Here is a 17,951-nt window from a genome sequence, read left to right on the forward strand (position 1 = left end):
GTGAGAGGATTACTTGAGCCCAGGGGTTCGAGGCCAGTTTGGGCAACTTGGTGAGACCTTGTCTCTACAGTAAATCAAACAATTAGCCGGGCATGGTGGCGCAACCTATAGTTCCAGCTACTTGGAAGGTTGAAGTGGAAGGATCGTTTGAACCCAGCAGGTTGAGGCTGCGGTGGCCATGAGCATGCCACTGCACTCCAGCCTGGGAGACAGAGTGAAATTCTGACTCAAAAAAAATAGAATAAAATAAAAAGTAAAAAATAAAATAAATTAAAAAAATAAATAGCCTGAATTAGTCTCTGATTATTTTGTGAATAGGAAGCAAATCCACAACTGGCACCCACTCCTGTTTGTAAGCTTCTTTAGGGCCAGGGCCAGAAGAGCTGACACTAGTGCAGGACTCCCTGTGTATCAGAAACTGTTCCAACCAGTGTGCACATCTAAACTGATTTAGCCCTCACTCTAATCCTATGAGGCGGGTCCTATGATTATTCCAGTGTCAGGGCCTCCAGAGCCCATACTCTGAACACCTTACTCAATACCCCCAGCCCAATCACAGTCATTACAATGCAAGCACAACACTGGTCTCACAGTAGAAGTGAATCAACCAGTATACATTATCTCATTGCTCAGCAAAAGAATGTTTAATTAACTATGAAGTTAGCGTGTAAAGACATTTATATTAAATATTTGCAGCCTCACTGACTTGCCACTTCAAGGTTTCCTGGTTGATTCTTTATTGCCTATACTGAGACAAGAGCCTGAAAGGAAACTTGGTGATGATGTTGATATTTATAATTTACCACCACACAGGGAGCTCTGGGAATTCAGAAGGCAAGGCTACAGTTGGTCGGATTGGTTTCAGAAGTATCCTTTCAGCTTTCAAATCATTAGTGGGTAGTTCCACATATTAGCAGAAGCACAGAGTTATAGGCCCCATGACATTTAACAGAGCACAAAGAGTTATGGGATCTGACAGTATGAGCTCCAGATTTTTGGAAAATTATCCAAAAGTGTCAATGTCTAAATCTGAAGCCAATATTACCATGTTAATTGAATGAGATCATCATTTTCAGAAGCCATTCACTATAATAAATGATTTATAAATGTTTTCATAAATTTGAATGCATAGGGCAACTGTCATGGAAGGTTCCAAATTCAATTTTAGTTGTAACTAGACTGGATTAGACTCTTGTTAGACTTAATGTGCATGGGCATATGTGCACAAATGTCAGCCTTGGAGTGCATCCTTATTCGTGGGTGATTTAGGGAGGCAAATGTGGATGAGTATTTAGTCTACATATAGCATTAAAACGGGAGCCTCAAGACAGGAATTTGTTATGTGATTGTGACTCTGTTCATGGCTTTGGATACAGCTTATGATGTGTGGGGTGAGGTATGGTGTGTGGAGTAGAATGGCACTGTGGTGGTGTGGCATGTTGATGGAAGGGTGTATGGTTTGGTGAGCTGGTGTGTGGTTGGTTGGACCTGGCATGTGATTTGATTGGAGTTGGTGTGGAAGAAGCCTTGATGCGGGGTGAGGTTTCACATGGGGTGCTGATTATGTGAGATGTAGGAGGTGGGAGGCTGGAATATGTGAGTGTGTGTGGGGCTACAGAATGGATGTGGTATGTGTGTATGTGTGTGTAATATGGTTGTAGCTTAGCTTCGCTTTTGTTTAGGTTTTCTTTTGCTCTTTGTTTTTCTCTTTGTTTTTGTCTTTGTTTAGCCTTTGTTTTGTCTTTGTTTCACTCTTTGTTCAAACTTTCTTTGACTTTTGTTTGGTTTTTCTTTAGCCTTTTGTTTAAACTTTGTGTGGCCTTTTTGTAGTCTTTGTGTAGCTTTTGTTTTTAAGTGGATCTTGGCTGAGGACCCATCAAAAACACCTTGTGTAATAAAAAACCCAGATCTATAATCTCTCCCTATATATTCTGCATACACTGAGATAGCCTCAACCCTTCAGGGACCTGGCACAAACGTGGAACCTGTTTTACACAACAACTGCTATTTGAAGGTAAGGGGATTCCATTCATTTTCATTTTGTACTTCATCTTCAAGTGGCAAGTGTACATTTTGTTTATCATTATATCTCAGGGAGAACTTGCTGTAATAGCAGTCAAGATTAGGAAGACAAAAGGATGGAAAAACAGGAACAGAGGACACCAAGTTTATTCTGATGTGGGCAGAGGGCCCGTCTCTGCCATTCCTTCTCATTAGCAGACAAGTTCCTGCTAATGCTTGGGAATTGTCTGAGCCTGAGGAGAAGCTCAGAACCCTAACTCAGATTTCCTCAGTTTCAAAACCCCATTCATGTTCCTGGAGCTGCATCAATGATGCTGTTGGCTTCTTCTAATTCTTTTTTTTCTATTTATTTTATTATTTGTCTTGACTTAAAAATAAGGTTTTCTTCTTATCTAGGAATATCTTCTCTCATATGGTTTACATGTGGGGGATACTAGTGGAACAACAAAGCCCAAATGTTTTTGGAATTCCACTCCCTGTAGATCAGCAATCAGAAATGGAAAGACATTAATGCCTTATCTGGTACAGAATCTTTTAGAAATCACAGGGACTTTTCAGTTCTGTGACTGATAGAAAAAAAAAAAGGGATTATGGTCAGGGAAAGAAAGTAATGAATTTGCCAGGGGTACTAGAAGAAAAATGGGGAGAAGGATTTTCAATGCCTTGTAAATAAAATAGGGAGGCAGAGAACAGACTACTGCCAGATGTGCTGATATGCTTGCTATTTTATGATTATTTAGAATGGCAGGGGACTTGTTGGTGAGTGGATTTTAAAAAATTGCTTTGGATTACAGAAAAGTTACAAGCAGTACAAAATATTCTAGTTATACCCAGATGACCCAAATGTTAACATTTTACCACATGTATTTTATTATTCTTTTTCTTTCTGTATCCACAAACACATACAATATTTTTTGTAAGTAATTTAAAGTCAAGGGCACATATCATTATAATAAAAAAATTTACATTGAGAAAATACTATTATTTAATCTAGAGTTATCTAGACTTCATCAATTGCCCCAGGAGCCAATCCAGAATCATGTGTTGCCTTTGGCTGTTCTACCTTTTCAGTCTCCTTTAATCTAGAACTGTAACTGAGACAGTTATTGCTTTGAGGACCTTGATAGTTTTGAATAGTATGGACCAGTTATTTTGCTACATGTACCTTAGTCTAAGTTTGGCCTGCCATTTTGTCATTATTAGGTCTAGATTATGCAGTTTTTGAAGAAATATGCTTGCACTTTAGATCATATATATATTCAAATCCATTCTTGAATCTTATTATACAAGCTCTTAATTCAAGGTCTTGTTTATTTAACAGTTACTAGGATTTTAAATGAGTACCTGAAATCATGTTACACAAAATTACAAAAATTAAAAATCCAGAGCTTTTACAGATAATTCCCGAGCAATCACCAAAAGTGTGTAAGTGCTACCCTTGGATTATAAATGCCAATTGCAGTAAAATATACATGAACTTGATGGGCTTCAAGTGAGGTATTTAATTTAGATTCTTTGTGTGTGTTGGATACATGTCTACTGCTGTGTATTAGTTTCACAAATGTAATAATTCCTTTCCAAGTGTAACTAACCATCTGGTGAAGGCAGATGCAGAGTTGTATTGAAGGCAATAAAGAGTTGCCCTGAGTAGTCCCTCTAGGCTGCTGGTGTCCTTTCACAGGTTGTCAGTGATATGTACACTAATGAAGGAGGCAAACCTCTAGCAACTTTGTGAAAAGACTCTGATCAAAAGTGTTTCCTATATTTTCTAGTGCTCACATCCCTGCATAGACTTATTCCCTTATGGGGATGGGAGTCAAAACTCTTTTTAGATAACAATAAATATAAAAAGGAGAGTCTCATATCTCAACTTTCTGCACCCAATAAAACAACTTGGACTGTGTGTGTATCCTACTTTGGATATCACTGGCCCGTCCCTTTTACTGTAACATTTCAATCACACCAGGACACAATGAATTGACACTAGTTCCTCTTGATATTTCAGTGTCTACCAACCTCAAGTCCTGAACATCACCTTTCCAAGCCTTTTCCTAGCCCCTCCTCTGGGCATGAGACAGAAAGCATACCAGCATGTCCCTCTAGCACTTATCTCCAGTCAGCTCTGTATCACCTGCTACAATTGCCTTATGGAAAACAGACAGCTAGTCATTATGTTAAACCCAAGATTTTAACCGAGAGACCACAAAGAACCAGCTCCGATGCAAACACACGAGGGTTTTTATTCAGGCTCGAGTCTGGGCTCACGTTTGAAGCCAACGCAGCGACTTCAGGGACGAGAACCCCGATTCAGTATAGCAAGCAGTTTTTATGCACAATTACAGAGGGAGGGGAAAGAACTTTAATCTTGTTTTTACATGATTGGGTAATTTCTCCTAATGGGTACGGGGGCACTTGGGATTGGTAGGTTTATTTTCTGGTCTGTGCAAGCTCTAGCTCCGCTACCTGTGATTGACGGGAAACGGCTAAACGGGCAGAGTGGAATGTCAGATAAGCTAGGTACTGCGTGTAAATTAACTTGAGCAAGCAGGCAGGAGGTTTGAAACAACGCAGAGCCCAGCAGAGCCCACCGAGAGGGTGGCTAGTGCCACCAAGTCTGCTGATCTAAACAAAGGAATGTTCAGGAGGGGCTTGTTTGCTTAACATTTACATCCCATTGCAGAAGCAGAAGTCAGCATGGCAATTGGGACGAACAGAGCTTAACAAGAGTTCTAAGTACACACACTGCTTAAAACATTGTATAACTTTACAATCACAGTCACTACCAGGCAAAGGAATATGCCTAGTTCTATGGAGTCTGAGGTAGGATTTAAAATACTAAGAATTCATAAAATATAGCGAATGTGAGGCAGGGATATATAAAATACAGTGAACACTGCTTTTACAGTAAGTATAGCTTTTTTGATATAAATATAGCAATTTGAGGTAGGGATATATAAAATACAGTGAACGCTTCTTTTACAGTAAGTATAGCTTTTTTTGAGTCTCTTGGGTCCCTCAATTACACATAGAAGGGATCTAACATGTACTGAGGAACAAACACCATAGTTCGTCGAAGAGGAAGCAACAGGTGTGCAGAGGTAAGACTCATCTAACAGATCCATCCCTTCTGAAGCAGAACCCACTTGTCCACATAATGATTGCTGAGAGTTCTGGTGTCTTCAAGTCCAGTGGGTTTTCTATACATACTATAGAGAAACTTTGTGGTGGTTTCCTCAGAATCATCAAGGTTAACTCCAAATCCCCACCCTTGAGACAGTTTTACAGCAGGGTGCCTGGCAAGGACAGAAGTCTCCTTTTCTTTATTTGTAAGTGGGAGAACTTCTGTTTGGAGGTGACTGGCAGTTTTATCATTCTGGAGATGGAGACTTTGACTTCCCAGCATATAAAGCATACATTTTTCCCCCTCAGAGAAAACACCGAAGTATTCAAAAAATCTAAATGTGAGGAAGTTGATTAACCTATTATGTGACCTTTATAGTAAAGTGAATATATTTTGGCTTTAACAGTACTATTCCCTGGATAAAGTAGATAAATGTTTTTTTTTCTTGTAAATATGGAATTTGGTTAAATGTTTGAGGTTCTGTACATAGTGTTATTTAATAATAAGGAACTCAGTTACAAGAATGTGTAGCGTTAGCTAATATGACTGCCTTATCTGGACCATGGAAGTCACTCTGTAGTTTGATACACTGTTTTCTACTTCAATAACTTTGTGTTTCCATGATAAATCATCCTGAGGTGAAAAACGAGGGCCCCATTCTCTTAGCCAAAAGACTTGGAGGTCAGGACATGGAAGGCTTGGAAGGCCAGGAGAGTCTTCTAATTGGAGTTTAAGCTGCTCCCCACAACCTGAAAGTCTGCTGGGCTGGGCTGGTCCTCTGGGATTGAGTCCCATCATTTCGGCCTCAGGAGTGACTTCTATTGGCCTTGTAGGCCACTCTGGCTTCAGTTGCTTCTGTTACCCTTAAAGTATTAGGTAAACACCTAGTGTCAGATGTATTCTGGGGGAACCAACCTGCTTTAAAATGTATCTGGGATTTTGTTTTTATTCAGGAATGGTGAGGCCAACAGATCAGGAAATGGTTGCCATTGTAAGTAGTTTTTTATTCATAGCTCCCAAGAATAGGGGAAATGTGGAGAACAGTCATATGGGGAAGCAACAAGAAAGGGTCCTTATACAGAAGTCAGAGGAGTGAAGGAAAAGTGTGGGTGAGAGCCCTTACTGTGGTTTTTGTTGGAAGGAATGGGCTAGGTAGGTTGAACAGGCAAGGCAGATTTAGGATTGGCTAGTTTGAATAATTTCCTGTAGCTAAGGTACAGGGGCTGTTCCAAGTTATCGGATATCTGACATGGGGTGGTTAGGGAAGATAAATATTGGTTCAATCTGTGAGAGTTTAATTTTAAAAGGTAGTTGATGAGTTTGGGTTCTGGGTTGGTTGGTTTGCATATGAAAGGCAGCTCACAGCAAATGAATCATTTGTATCTCTAGAAACCATTTAACCCTGGAAGGGGCAGTCTCTCCAGGGTCAGCAAAGCTCCAGATGCCAGAACATCAAGAATACAGAAAATAAGATTACTTCACATTGAATACATGTACCAAAACATCACACTGTACCCCATACAAGCAAGGGAGAAAAAGCACAGGAAGCTAAACGATTGCATAATAACATTGCTCGATAGTAAATCTAGACTAGGTGGCTAGGAAAGTTACCTCTGAGAGAGGTATATTTAACTTAAAATCTTGTATTCTTCAGCAGGCATTATACAAGAAAAGTGGGCTGGGGAGGGTATTTCTGGAAACAGGAAAACTATCAGCAAATGTCCAAGGCAGGAGAAACCATAATGCCTTGAAATAATTGAATATGACTGAAGCACAGAGAACTAGGAGCTAAATACCTTTTTTAACTTCATTTTTCTTGACTGGTTGGTTTTCTGAATCCTCCAAGCAAAGAATTTGGGAGTTCCTAATCCAATCATCAAAACTTTCAGCTAAGATAAATTATTGTAATGAAAACATTTAAGGGCACCCCCTTTGGGTCCCCTCTCACTGTGGGAGTTTTTCTGTCCTCTCAATAAATCCTGCTTTGAAAAAAAAATATGGAGGGCATTAACTTAAATGAAAGCAAACTCAAATTACAGTCATATGTTGCTTAACACCTAGTGCATCATTAGGTGGTTTCATCATTGTGTGAACACCATAGAGTATACTCACACAAACCTAGATAGTACAACCTACTATTTTTATACCTACACCTAGGCTCTATGGTATAACCTATAACTCCTAGGTTTCAAGCCTATGCAGCATATTAATGTATTGAATACTGTAAGCAGTTGCCACACAAAAAGTATTTGTGTGTCTAAAAATATCTAAATGGAGAAAAGGCAGAGTTGAAATATGGCATTGTCTGATATTGTAAATTCCACACATTTCAACCTAGAGGAATGTGGCTATAAGGGGAAAGAAAATATATAATTCCCATTTCTTAAATGAAATATAAAACTACTAAATTGTGACAAATGGAGACATAATAAATTATGTGGATTGATGCCTAAAAAAAAAAAAAAGAAATACGGTATTGTAATCTTATGGGACCACCATCATATAAGTGGTCCATCATTGATGGAATGGTGTTATGTGGTGCATGATTGCATATGTATCACTTAAATTAAATATCTCATATCTCATCCCCATAAGGAGTCATTTTCCTAACTGGGAATTTTTTAAAAAGGTTTTGTTTTTTCTTGAAGTCTCACTCTGGCACCCAGGCTAGAGGGCACTGGCACGCTCACAGCCACCTCAGTCTTGACCTACTGGGCTCAGGCAATCCTCCTGCCTTAGCCTTCCATGTAGCTGGAACCACAGGTGCACACCACCACATCTGGCTAATTTTTTTGATTTATTGTAGAGATGAGGTCTTGCCAAGTTGCCCAGGCTGGTCTGGAACTCCTGGATTCAGGCAATCCTCTCGCGTCTGTCCCTCCAAAGTGCTGGGATAATCGGTGTGAGTCATCACATCCAACCTCCATGAAATTTTAATACTACAGATATGTTGCATATATTTGTTTATATATTGTACATATATCTCTGCTTTGCATGTAAAAAGTGTAAGAATTCTCATACAGGTCTGGAATTAAAAAAACATACAAAATAAAAAGGGTGAGTTTTTTTGTCCCCTCAAGAACCCATTCTTATCTCTTGGCAGTGATGTCCTCACTGAGAATTCAGGCAGTGTAGTGTACTCTTTACTCAGCTTCCTTTAAGGTTAACATCTTACATGACTGTGCAGTACAACTAATAAAACTTATCAACACTGGCATATTATTAATTAACTACAGACTTCATTCACATTATACAAGTTTTACTACTAATGTCCTTTTTCTGTGTATCTAATCCAGGATTCCGTGTTGCATTTAGTTGTCAGGTCTCCTTAATTTAATCTAAACTGTGATGGCTCCTCAGTCTTTCCTTGTCTTTCTGTTTTGTTTTGTTTTTTTTTTTTTGAGTTGGAGTCTCACTCTGTCGCCCAGACTGGAGTGCAGTGGCCAGACTTTGAGACGTTTGAAGAATAATACTGATTAGTTATTTGTTAAGTGTCCTTCATTTTGAATTATTTTGATGTCTTATGATTAGATTGAGATAATATATTATTGAAAAGGATTACACAGAGATAATGTGCCCTTCTCAGAACAGACGACACATGATGATAATCTGTCTTATTATTGGTGATGTCAACCTTGATCACTTGGTTAAGACGGCATTTTTCAGATTTCTTCACTATAAAGTTACTATTTTTTTAAAATTAATAAATATTTGGGGAGAATATTTAGAGACGATGCAAACTCTTGTTTTTCCTTAAGCTTTCATCTGATTTTAGCATCCATTAGTAAATGTCACTTCAGATATTATTTTTGAGGTATTATAATAGTGATTTTCTATATCCCTCATTGCTTCTACATTAATTAATTGAATTATTCTTTATGGAAGATTATATCTTCTGCCCTATTTATTTATTCAGTTATTAATGGTCAGTATAGACCCATCAATGTTTATTTTATTCCTTGGTTTAGAATCCAATATTATTCTTATTTATTTTCTTGCTCAAATTACTTTGGCCATTGGGAACGCTCTCAGGGTGGCTCCTGTACCCTGTCGGCATATCCACATCCTCTTTAAGCACTATCTGACATTACAATTTTCTCTAAAACCAACTTGTGTTCTCTCTGTCTTAGGCTGAAATCAGCTACTTCTTCAATGAGTCATGGTTCCTATTACTGGACACTTTACTAGTCCAGCCAAGCACCTAGATGGTTAGACACCAAAAATCTGTGTTCGATGTATTTCTTGCTACTGAGGTGTCACTTCTTCTGAGTGCTTTCAGTGAACAGAGCTAGGAAGTACATGTGTGTTTACTAACTGATGTATGCACACATCTATGTTTACTTTTGTATTTCTGACTCCAATATAACACCACAAAGTTTATTCTAGCCCTCTTCTTTTCCTTTTTTGTAACTTCATTCTTTGATAATAAGAAATCAGATTCTCATGCAACTTTAAAAAACAATTAAAAAAAGATTTCTATGTAAAAAAAAAAAGAAATCAGATTCTCATTCTCTGTATTTACTTATTTGCTCAATCCTACTATTGTAGGATTATCCACACTATTTTCCAAAGTTACTTAAGTCATCTCCTTTTTTCTTCTTCTCTTCAGTATAGTTATGTGATTAACTTTATTTATTATAGTCAGTTTCATTTGTTACAGTCTGCATTCCATCTTGGATTCCCTTTCCTTCACATCTTGTTTGAGTTTTCATAAGTAATAATTATTTTTATTTCTTATGCTATGTTGAAAAGTCTCATCTGTCACATATTATGTTCATTTTTTTCTCTACTTTCTCTAACATATAATAATGATAATCTCTGGGTCTGCTTCTATCACCATTTTTTTTTTGAATTTCAATATCTTTTTCCTTTTTCTTCAAATGTCTGATAATTTTTATCATATGCTGGACATTGTGAATAATAGATTGTAGAGGTTCCAAGTTATGTTAAATTACTGGAGGATCACTTTGATCTGGTCAAGTCTTGGTTTTAGGCTTTGCTAGGGCAGACTGTTTTATCTTTACCCTTACTCCTATAAGTGATTCCTACCCTAAGGATCTTTCTAGGATCTCAGTGAAAAGCTTGAGGATGTTTATTAAGGTCTCACAATGTTTCCCCAGTAATGTGTGAACTCTGCTTGGTTAACAGCCTTTTATCAGATTTTTTTTCTTGGGCTCCCTAGTCTCACCCTGCAATTGTACAATGTTGGATTTGACCAAGTATCTGAGATAAATTATATTATGGTCATGCACCTCATAATGACATTTTTGACAATGACAGCAGTGGTCCCATAAGATTATAATGAAGATGAAAGATTCCTATCACCTGGTGATGTCATGGCTACTGTAACAGCATAGTACAATGCATTGCTCACATATTTGTGGTGATGCTGGTGTAAACAAACCTGCACTGCGAGCATATAAAGATATAGCACATACAATTATGTATAGTACAAAATGCTTGATAATGACAACAGACAATTATGTTTCTGGTTTATGTTTTTACCATACTTTTTATAATTATTTTATTTTATTTTATTTTTTGAGTTGGGGTCTCACTCTGTCGCGCAGACTGGCGTGCAGTGGCTGCTCCCGGCCACTGTAACCTCGACCCGCTGGGTTCCAGCGATCCTTCCGCCTCAGCCTTCCGAGTAGCCGGGCATGTGCTACCATGCCCGGCTGATTTTTTAAAAATTTATTTATTGTAGAGATGAGGTCTCGCCAAGTTGCCCAGGCGGGTCTCGAACCCGCAGGCTCAGGCAATCCACTCACCTCAGCCTCCCAAAGCGTGGGATTACAGGCTGAGCCACTGAGCTCGGCTTTTATAATTATTTTAGAGTGTACTCTTATATATGTGTATTTAGAAATATATATAACTCCTTCATATGTATAAAGTTAACTGTAAAATAGTGTTTGTGTTTTAAACTGTTATTAAAAAAGTCAAAAAGTTTAAAAAATTTAAAATGTTTATAAAGTAAAAATTTCCAGTAATCTAAGGTTAATTTATTATTGAAAGAAAAATATTTCTAACACTAATTTAGCATAGCCTAAGTGTACAGTGTTTTAAAGTCTGCAGTGGTGTACAGTAATATCTTAGGCCTTCACATTCACTCACCTCACTTACTGACTCACCTAGAGCAACTTCTAGTCCTGCAAGTTCCATTCATGGTAAGTGCCCTATACAGGTGTACCATTTTTTATCCTTTATATTGCATTTTTACTACAACTTTTCTATGTTTAGATGCACAAATAATTAAATTAATCACAGTGTTATAATTGCCTACAGTGTTTAGTACAGTAATATGTTGTACAGGTTTATAACCTAGGAGCAATAGGTTTTGCCATATAGCCTAGGTATGTATTAGGCTAAACCATCTAGTGCACTCTATGCTGTATGAACAATGACAAATTGCCTAACAACACATTTCTCAATGTGTATCCTTATTGTTAAGCAGCACGTGATGGTATCTCTCCCCAGTGGTTCACTTCTGTCTGTTACTCTCTCCTGTATCTTTTCATATTCCTGGAGTCTAAGCACTATCTCTTACCTCTGTTTCTTCCTCTCTGGTTGGACTCGTCTTTCCTGTATAGCAGTTTGAAAAATATCTTTATGGAGAAAACCAGAATGGATGTAGAATTTAACTCTTTTGTTTCTTTTCTCCAAGGATCATAGCTTTGCAATCTGACTTTTTTTTTTTTTTTTAACAAGAAAGCTTGTAGAATCAAGGGATTTCAATTATTCAGCAAGCTGTTGAGAGAAAAGAAACATGCTAGTGATCCTTATCTGATTTGACATAGAACTTTTATAAAGGTCTGTGCAGTTCATTATACAAAGTTTTTATTACACCATTATTACTAGAATCAAAATGATCAACTAAGGCAACCATTCAGAATTACAGATTTTTTCTTGGAGGTTATTTTTGTGTCTAGAATCTTCTTAATCTTATAAAGACCTTTTTGTTCAAACAACACTTCCAAGATCTGATATATATTAAGAAATAATGGGAAAAAAGTTATGAATGTCACAAAAACCTCCAAATTGCATAGGGAAAAAAGATTGATATCCTTTGGAAGTTCTCAATTTAATTGGATTTCTTCACCTGATTTACAATAGAAAAGACATCTTTTTTTTCTTTAAGTTTGGTATTTAATTTATTTTTATTACAATAGCTTTAGGGGGTTCAAATGGTTTTTGGTTACATGGATGTATTGTATTGTGGCAAAGAAGTTTTGGCATTAAGTGTATCCACCACCCCCACCTGTACATATTATATCCAGTAAGTGATTTCTCATTCCTCCCTCCCTGTCCCCTCTCCCTTCTCAGTCTCCAATGTCCGTTGTACCATTTTATGATCTCGTTCTCTCTGATATTTTTTAGGGAAGGAGAATATTCCTTTAACTCTCTTCTAGTATGATTTATTTGGTTGTGAAGATTTGCATTTTTAGAACCAGATTCTGAAATTTTATTCATTAGTGTTATAAGCAAAAATCAGATGTGTAGAGTTCAAATTTAATAAGAAAAATAGAAAAAAGAACTATAGATTTTTTTTACTTAATGACAGTGAATTAACCAAACATATAGCATTTTCCCTTTATGATGATACAGTAGTTTAAAAATGTTTGCTCATGATTTTATGACTATATCCTTTCCCCATTCTTCAATTGGCATACAGCACTTAGATCAAACATCATGATCCTTCCTGGAATTGTGAGAGTAAAGGTCCATGTATAACACATTTGAATTAACTACAACCCAAGTAACCAAAACACTAAATTAACCTGAACATATTCTACTGCTTCACTTTTAGGAAAAACAGAAGCAAATGATACCAAGACAAGCTCATAACAGAGATCGAACCACCAGATGTGTACGGAGAAAAACACAGGTACAAATGAATTTCTTATAGCCTTTTTTGATTTGCATGTAAAGTATTACATTATAATTATTGGTATTTAGAAGGTCACAGTAGAATGTAGAATCATCAAAAGACTGAACAATCAGATGTCCAATAAGACAAACACTTTTTAAGTATGTTTAGGTGTCTCACAGTATTCTAGGTTTGGAGAGTAGAAATATGAAACAAAATTTTCTCTGCCTCAGAGGAACTATGACCCAAACCACCATGTGAACACCATGTGTTCATCCTTGGCAAACTCATGTACCATGCACAGCGGAACAGCCATTCATTGAAAAAGAGACTTTTTTGCTTTATATCCTCAAGCGCTACTCAGGAGAGTCCTTCCATCTCTTTCTCTTAATGAAATCTAGCCAGTCTTCTGAGAAAAAGGCTTCATTGATTAGCCTCTCAAGTGGGAGTCATTTTACACTTTAAGTAACTCCAGGTTTGAGAATGGGGTCAGTGTCCTCCCCATTGCCACTTTCAGGCCATTATGACTTCGCTCTCTAGTTAAACCACTGCTTTGTCCTCAATTCCTTATGGCAGCCTTCACCTGGCTTCTACATCACTCTTCCTCCTTTACTGATGATTTTGTTACTGGACTCCCCACTCCCTCTCTGCTTCCTCTCCATCCATCAACTTAGATGACTTTAATATTTATGTGAATGAACTATTCACTGCCCCAGTGAATTGTCCACTCTACTCATCCATCTTTGTCATGCCGTGTGTGACCTTTGCCAATACTTGAAACTATTCCATCAATCAAATTTTGTAAACATCTAGCATCTCAGTCACAACCGTCTTTCAGCTTGCTTTAAGTATCCCATTACAGCAGATCCCAATCATGAATGAATCTACCTATCTTCTCTGTGTCTACATCCAGGCTGCTGAGAACAAGTGGAGAAAGATACAATGGGGCAGATATGTACCACCACAAAGTAGTGGTCAGTGACCTCAACTAGACACACAAAACTGCCTGTAGCCTGGTCTCTATATTTTTGCAAAATCTCTTAGGATTTTGCAAAAATTCTATTCTATTCTTCACCATTCTATTCTATTCTTCTCAAATCTCCAACTCTCTCCTTCTCGGCTGATAACCTTGCCTCCTATTTCACTGAAAAAAAAAATGCCTGAATGAAATATACAGCCAACTATTTTCCCTCTTCCAAGAGAGGCCAATCATTCTACAAGTGCTTTGCATTCTGTATCCTCGGGTTTTCTCAAGAATGTTAATTATTTCTTCTCTTTCTGATTTTATTTCAATTTCTTCATTTTTTAAGATCCTTCCCATCAGCACTTATGCATGCTCTAAGCAGTTTTATTATTACAAACAACCAGATCGACAAACCAACCAATCATAAGCCTACCCTCCACAAAATATACTTTGCAAACCACGTATTTCTCTAGTTACCAACTCTTTCTTTTCTCCCTCTAGTCTCAAACTTCTGGGTTGAGTTGCCTGTAGTTTCTCTCTCCAAATTTTTAGCCACTATTCTCACCACAAACTCTCAAATCTAACTTGTTTCAGCCACTCCATAGGAACAACCCTTGCTAAAGTCACCAATTATTTTCATACCACTTAATGAAGTATACTATTATAGTCCTCACTCATACCATACTAACTCTGAGAATCATTCTACAAAGCTGACCACTCCTTCTCTTGAAACACTCCTTCCCTTTGGTTGCCATGATATCACACATTCCTAGTTTCTCTCCTACATCTCTCTGTTCTTTATCCTTTGCCAGTCACTTTTCTTCCACATAACCTGTAAATGTAGCAGTGCCCCAATGCTCAGTCAAAGCCTGGTTTTATTCCACATTCTGCCACCAAGGCAATCCCATCCGTCTTTATGGTTTTAGTTTTCACCCATACTTCATCAACTTTCAAATTCTATCTCTAGTCAGATGTCTCCTTTGAACTGTCCATGTGGCATTTCCATCTAGATTCTTTCAAATACTTCAACTCGAAACTGAATTCATGCTTCTTTTCCCCCAAGTCTTCTTTTCCTCCAATAGATGCTTTCACCACCTACCTAGTTGTTCAAACTGTATCTCATGGATTCACCCATGACTCTTCCTCGTTACTACTCCTCATATGTGATTAATCACAAAGTCTTTTTGATTTTACTCTTGAAATACTTTGTCACCACTGTTATAATTTACATAGCCTCCTGGAATAGCCTTCTAGTAGACCTCCTTGATTTAATGGGTTTTCATCAATTTTCCCCAAAGCTATAGATGTGAACTTACAAAAATGCACATCTGATTATGACATATTCCTACTTAATACCTTTCTGTGGCTTCCCCTCCCTTCTAGTATTGTTTGACTTAGTAAGCGTGTCAGGTCAATAACTCAGGTCAAAAACCTCTGGTTTCCTCTCCAGCTCATTCTGCTCCACTTTCCTTCTTACATACAATGGTGCATTTACACCAACTTTGTCATATGTCCTCAAATGCACCCCTCTCTCAGAGCCCTCTGTCTCAAACACTCTAGGCCTCTCCTCTCTCTGTGGCAGTAACTTTAATTTGCTCTTCAACTTCTTTCCTCCAGGAACCCTTCCTTGACTTACCCTGGTTAATCAATTTCGTTCAATGTAAACTTATTGCCCACGTGCTTTTTCTTCAAGGCACCAATCACAACTCTAATTATGTGAATATTTCTGAAGATGGTACTTTAATGTCCTCCTTGCTAGAATGTGCATTCCCTGAGGCCAGGGTCTTTGTAAATTGTCATACTGTCAGGGACTAACATTGTGTTTGGCTTATCATATGTGCTTAGCAACTGCTTTTTGGAATGGATGGATGATTTTACTATAATATGGTAAACATAAAGATAGACATATATAGATTGTAAAATGGAACAAAGATAAATGACACTTCATTCAACTGAGAAAGTTTACTTGTGTAACTGCTACTGGGTGACTCAGAAGGTGGTCTTAGACACCAAATTTGGGGAAGGGGTATCTTACAGCAATACAGTGCTTATTTCAACTTGTGTCTCTGGCCTACCCTCTTATCTCTCAAGGACTGGAATCCTTGGAAAACCCAAGGCAGATTTGTAGCTATCACCATCCACTAGTTGTAGGTAGAACGAGTTATTGGCCCATCAGGTAATCTGAGTTCTCAAGTCCTCTGCTGTGACCATAGACCAAATTAGCATTTAGAGTTTTCTTTTTTTTTTTTGAGTTAGAGTTTCCCTCTGTCACCCAGGCTGGAGTGCAGTGACACACTCACTGCTATCGCAGCCTCGACCAGCTGGGCTCAGGCAATCCTTCCGCCTCAGCTTTCCAAGTAGCTGGAACTACAGGCGCACGTTACCACTCCCGGTTTATTTTTTTATTTATTGTAGAGACAAGGTCTCAACAAGTTGCCCAGGCTGGTCTTGAACATCTGAGCTCAGGCAATCCTTTCATCTTGGCCTCCCAAACTGCTGAGATTACAGGTGTGAGCCACCATGCCTGGCCTCTTTTCTTTTTTTTATTTTGAGTCAAAGTCTCACCCTATTTCTCAGGCTGGAGTGCAATGGCATGATTACAGCTCACCACAGCCTTGACCTCCTGGGCTCAGGAAATTCTTCTGCCTCAGTCTCCTGTTTAGCTGGGACTACAGGCACACACCATCATACCAGCTAATTTTTTGATTTTTTGTAGAGATGAGGTGTTGCTATGTTTCCTAGGCCATTCTTAAACTCCTGGGCTCAAGTGATCCTCCTGCTTCAGCCTTCCGAAATGCTGGGACTATAGGCGTGAGCTACTGTGTCTGGTCTAACATTTAGGTTTTTCTATAAAACAATACAATCTGGAAGATTGGTTGTCTTCCTCATTATTCAGGGAAAGATTAAGAAAGAGAGAATTTGTTTAATCTACGTAGGTGTACATTCAAAATCCCATCATTTTCATAGCGAAAAACACCTAATCCTTATTTCTTGCATCATAAACACTGGATTAAGAAAGGACAATAATTATAAAATCTAGCACACCTTGAAATAATATTGCTTTTTATGGAGAGACCATTTTATGCTAAAACCTAAATTCTTAAAGTAGCCCTTCTAGGAATCTGAATAAAGCAGCCTGAATCCTACATAACCTCTCAGGGAACAGAAGCACTTGGGGATTTTTAAGTCGCATTGAATCCAATCAGGGTCAACATTCTTTCATTGAGTGGGTAGTGCAGCAGAACCCTAAGGATTCAGGCAGAAACCCTGCCCTCAAGATATATATCACATTATTGTAACATACCACAAATAGAAGAATGTACAAGTTATAGAGATAGCCCAGAGGTGGGACTAATTCTTTTACAAGGTAAGATCTGAGCTGGGTTATTAAGGACGAATAGGTAGGTGTTCACCACAAAACCATGATGGAAAAAAGGCATTCAAGGTAAAGGGAATAGCATACTCACAGGTACATGTTCTGATCACAAGATAATGCTTCTGGTCTTATCCCAGGGAAAAGTGGTGTGGGAGGTGAAGGAAAGGTGGACAGGGACCAAATCATAAGGGGTCTTATGTGCCATACTAATTACGAAGCACAGACTTGGTTCTGTAACTGAGAGGACCCTTGAGGTTTTTTTACTAAGGGAAGATATGATAAATTTTGCATTCTCTCCAGGGCAGTGTGGAGGACAGGTAGGAGAAAAATGAGTCTAGAGACAGGGCTGGCTTACAGATATATGAGGAGACCAGCTGGACCCTCTTGCCCCCTGAGCCTGTAGAAAATTGTGGGATTCATGTTTATTGCAGCATTATTCACAATAGCAAAAGCATGGAACCAACCATGCTGCCCATTGAAACTGGACTGGATTTTTAAAAATGTGGTGCATATACACAATGGAATATCATGCTGCCATAAAGGACAAACATGGACTTCGCAGCAAGTTGGATGGATTTAGAGGCTATAATACTGAGTAATC

General features: G+C 38.1%; 1 protein-coding gene across 5 annotated transcripts in view; it reads left to right on the plus strand.

Moving 5' to 3' along the window:
• The first annotated feature begins 1,859 nt into the window (after window positions 1-1,859).
• The window catches only part of MOBP (myelin-associated oligodendrocyte basic protein), a 38,851-nt gene continuing 22,759 nt past the window's right edge, over window positions 1,860-17,951 (plus strand). The window contains exons 1-3 of one of the 5 annotated variants that reach the window (XM_021714001.1): window positions 1,860-2,014; window positions 2,621-2,629; window positions 12,951-13,028. The gene's annotated coding sequence lies outside the window, so the exon portion shown is untranslated. Of the gene's footprint in view, window positions 2,015-2,620; window positions 2,630-6,241; window positions 6,247-6,745; window positions 6,750-12,950; window positions 13,029-17,951 lie in introns of all 5 variants that reach the window. The other 4 variants (XM_021714000.1, XM_021713999.1, XM_021714004.1 and 1 more) reach the window with 4 other exon arrangements.

The sequence above is a fragment of the Carlito syrichta genome, unplaced genomic scaffold (genome assembly GCF_000164805.1).
Source record: "Carlito syrichta isolate Samal-C Ts95f unplaced genomic scaffold, Tarsius_syrichta-2.0.1 Scaffold305140, whole genome shotgun sequence".
NCBI classification, from domain to species: domain Eukaryota; kingdom Metazoa; phylum Chordata; class Mammalia; order Primates; family Tarsiidae; genus Carlito; species Carlito syrichta.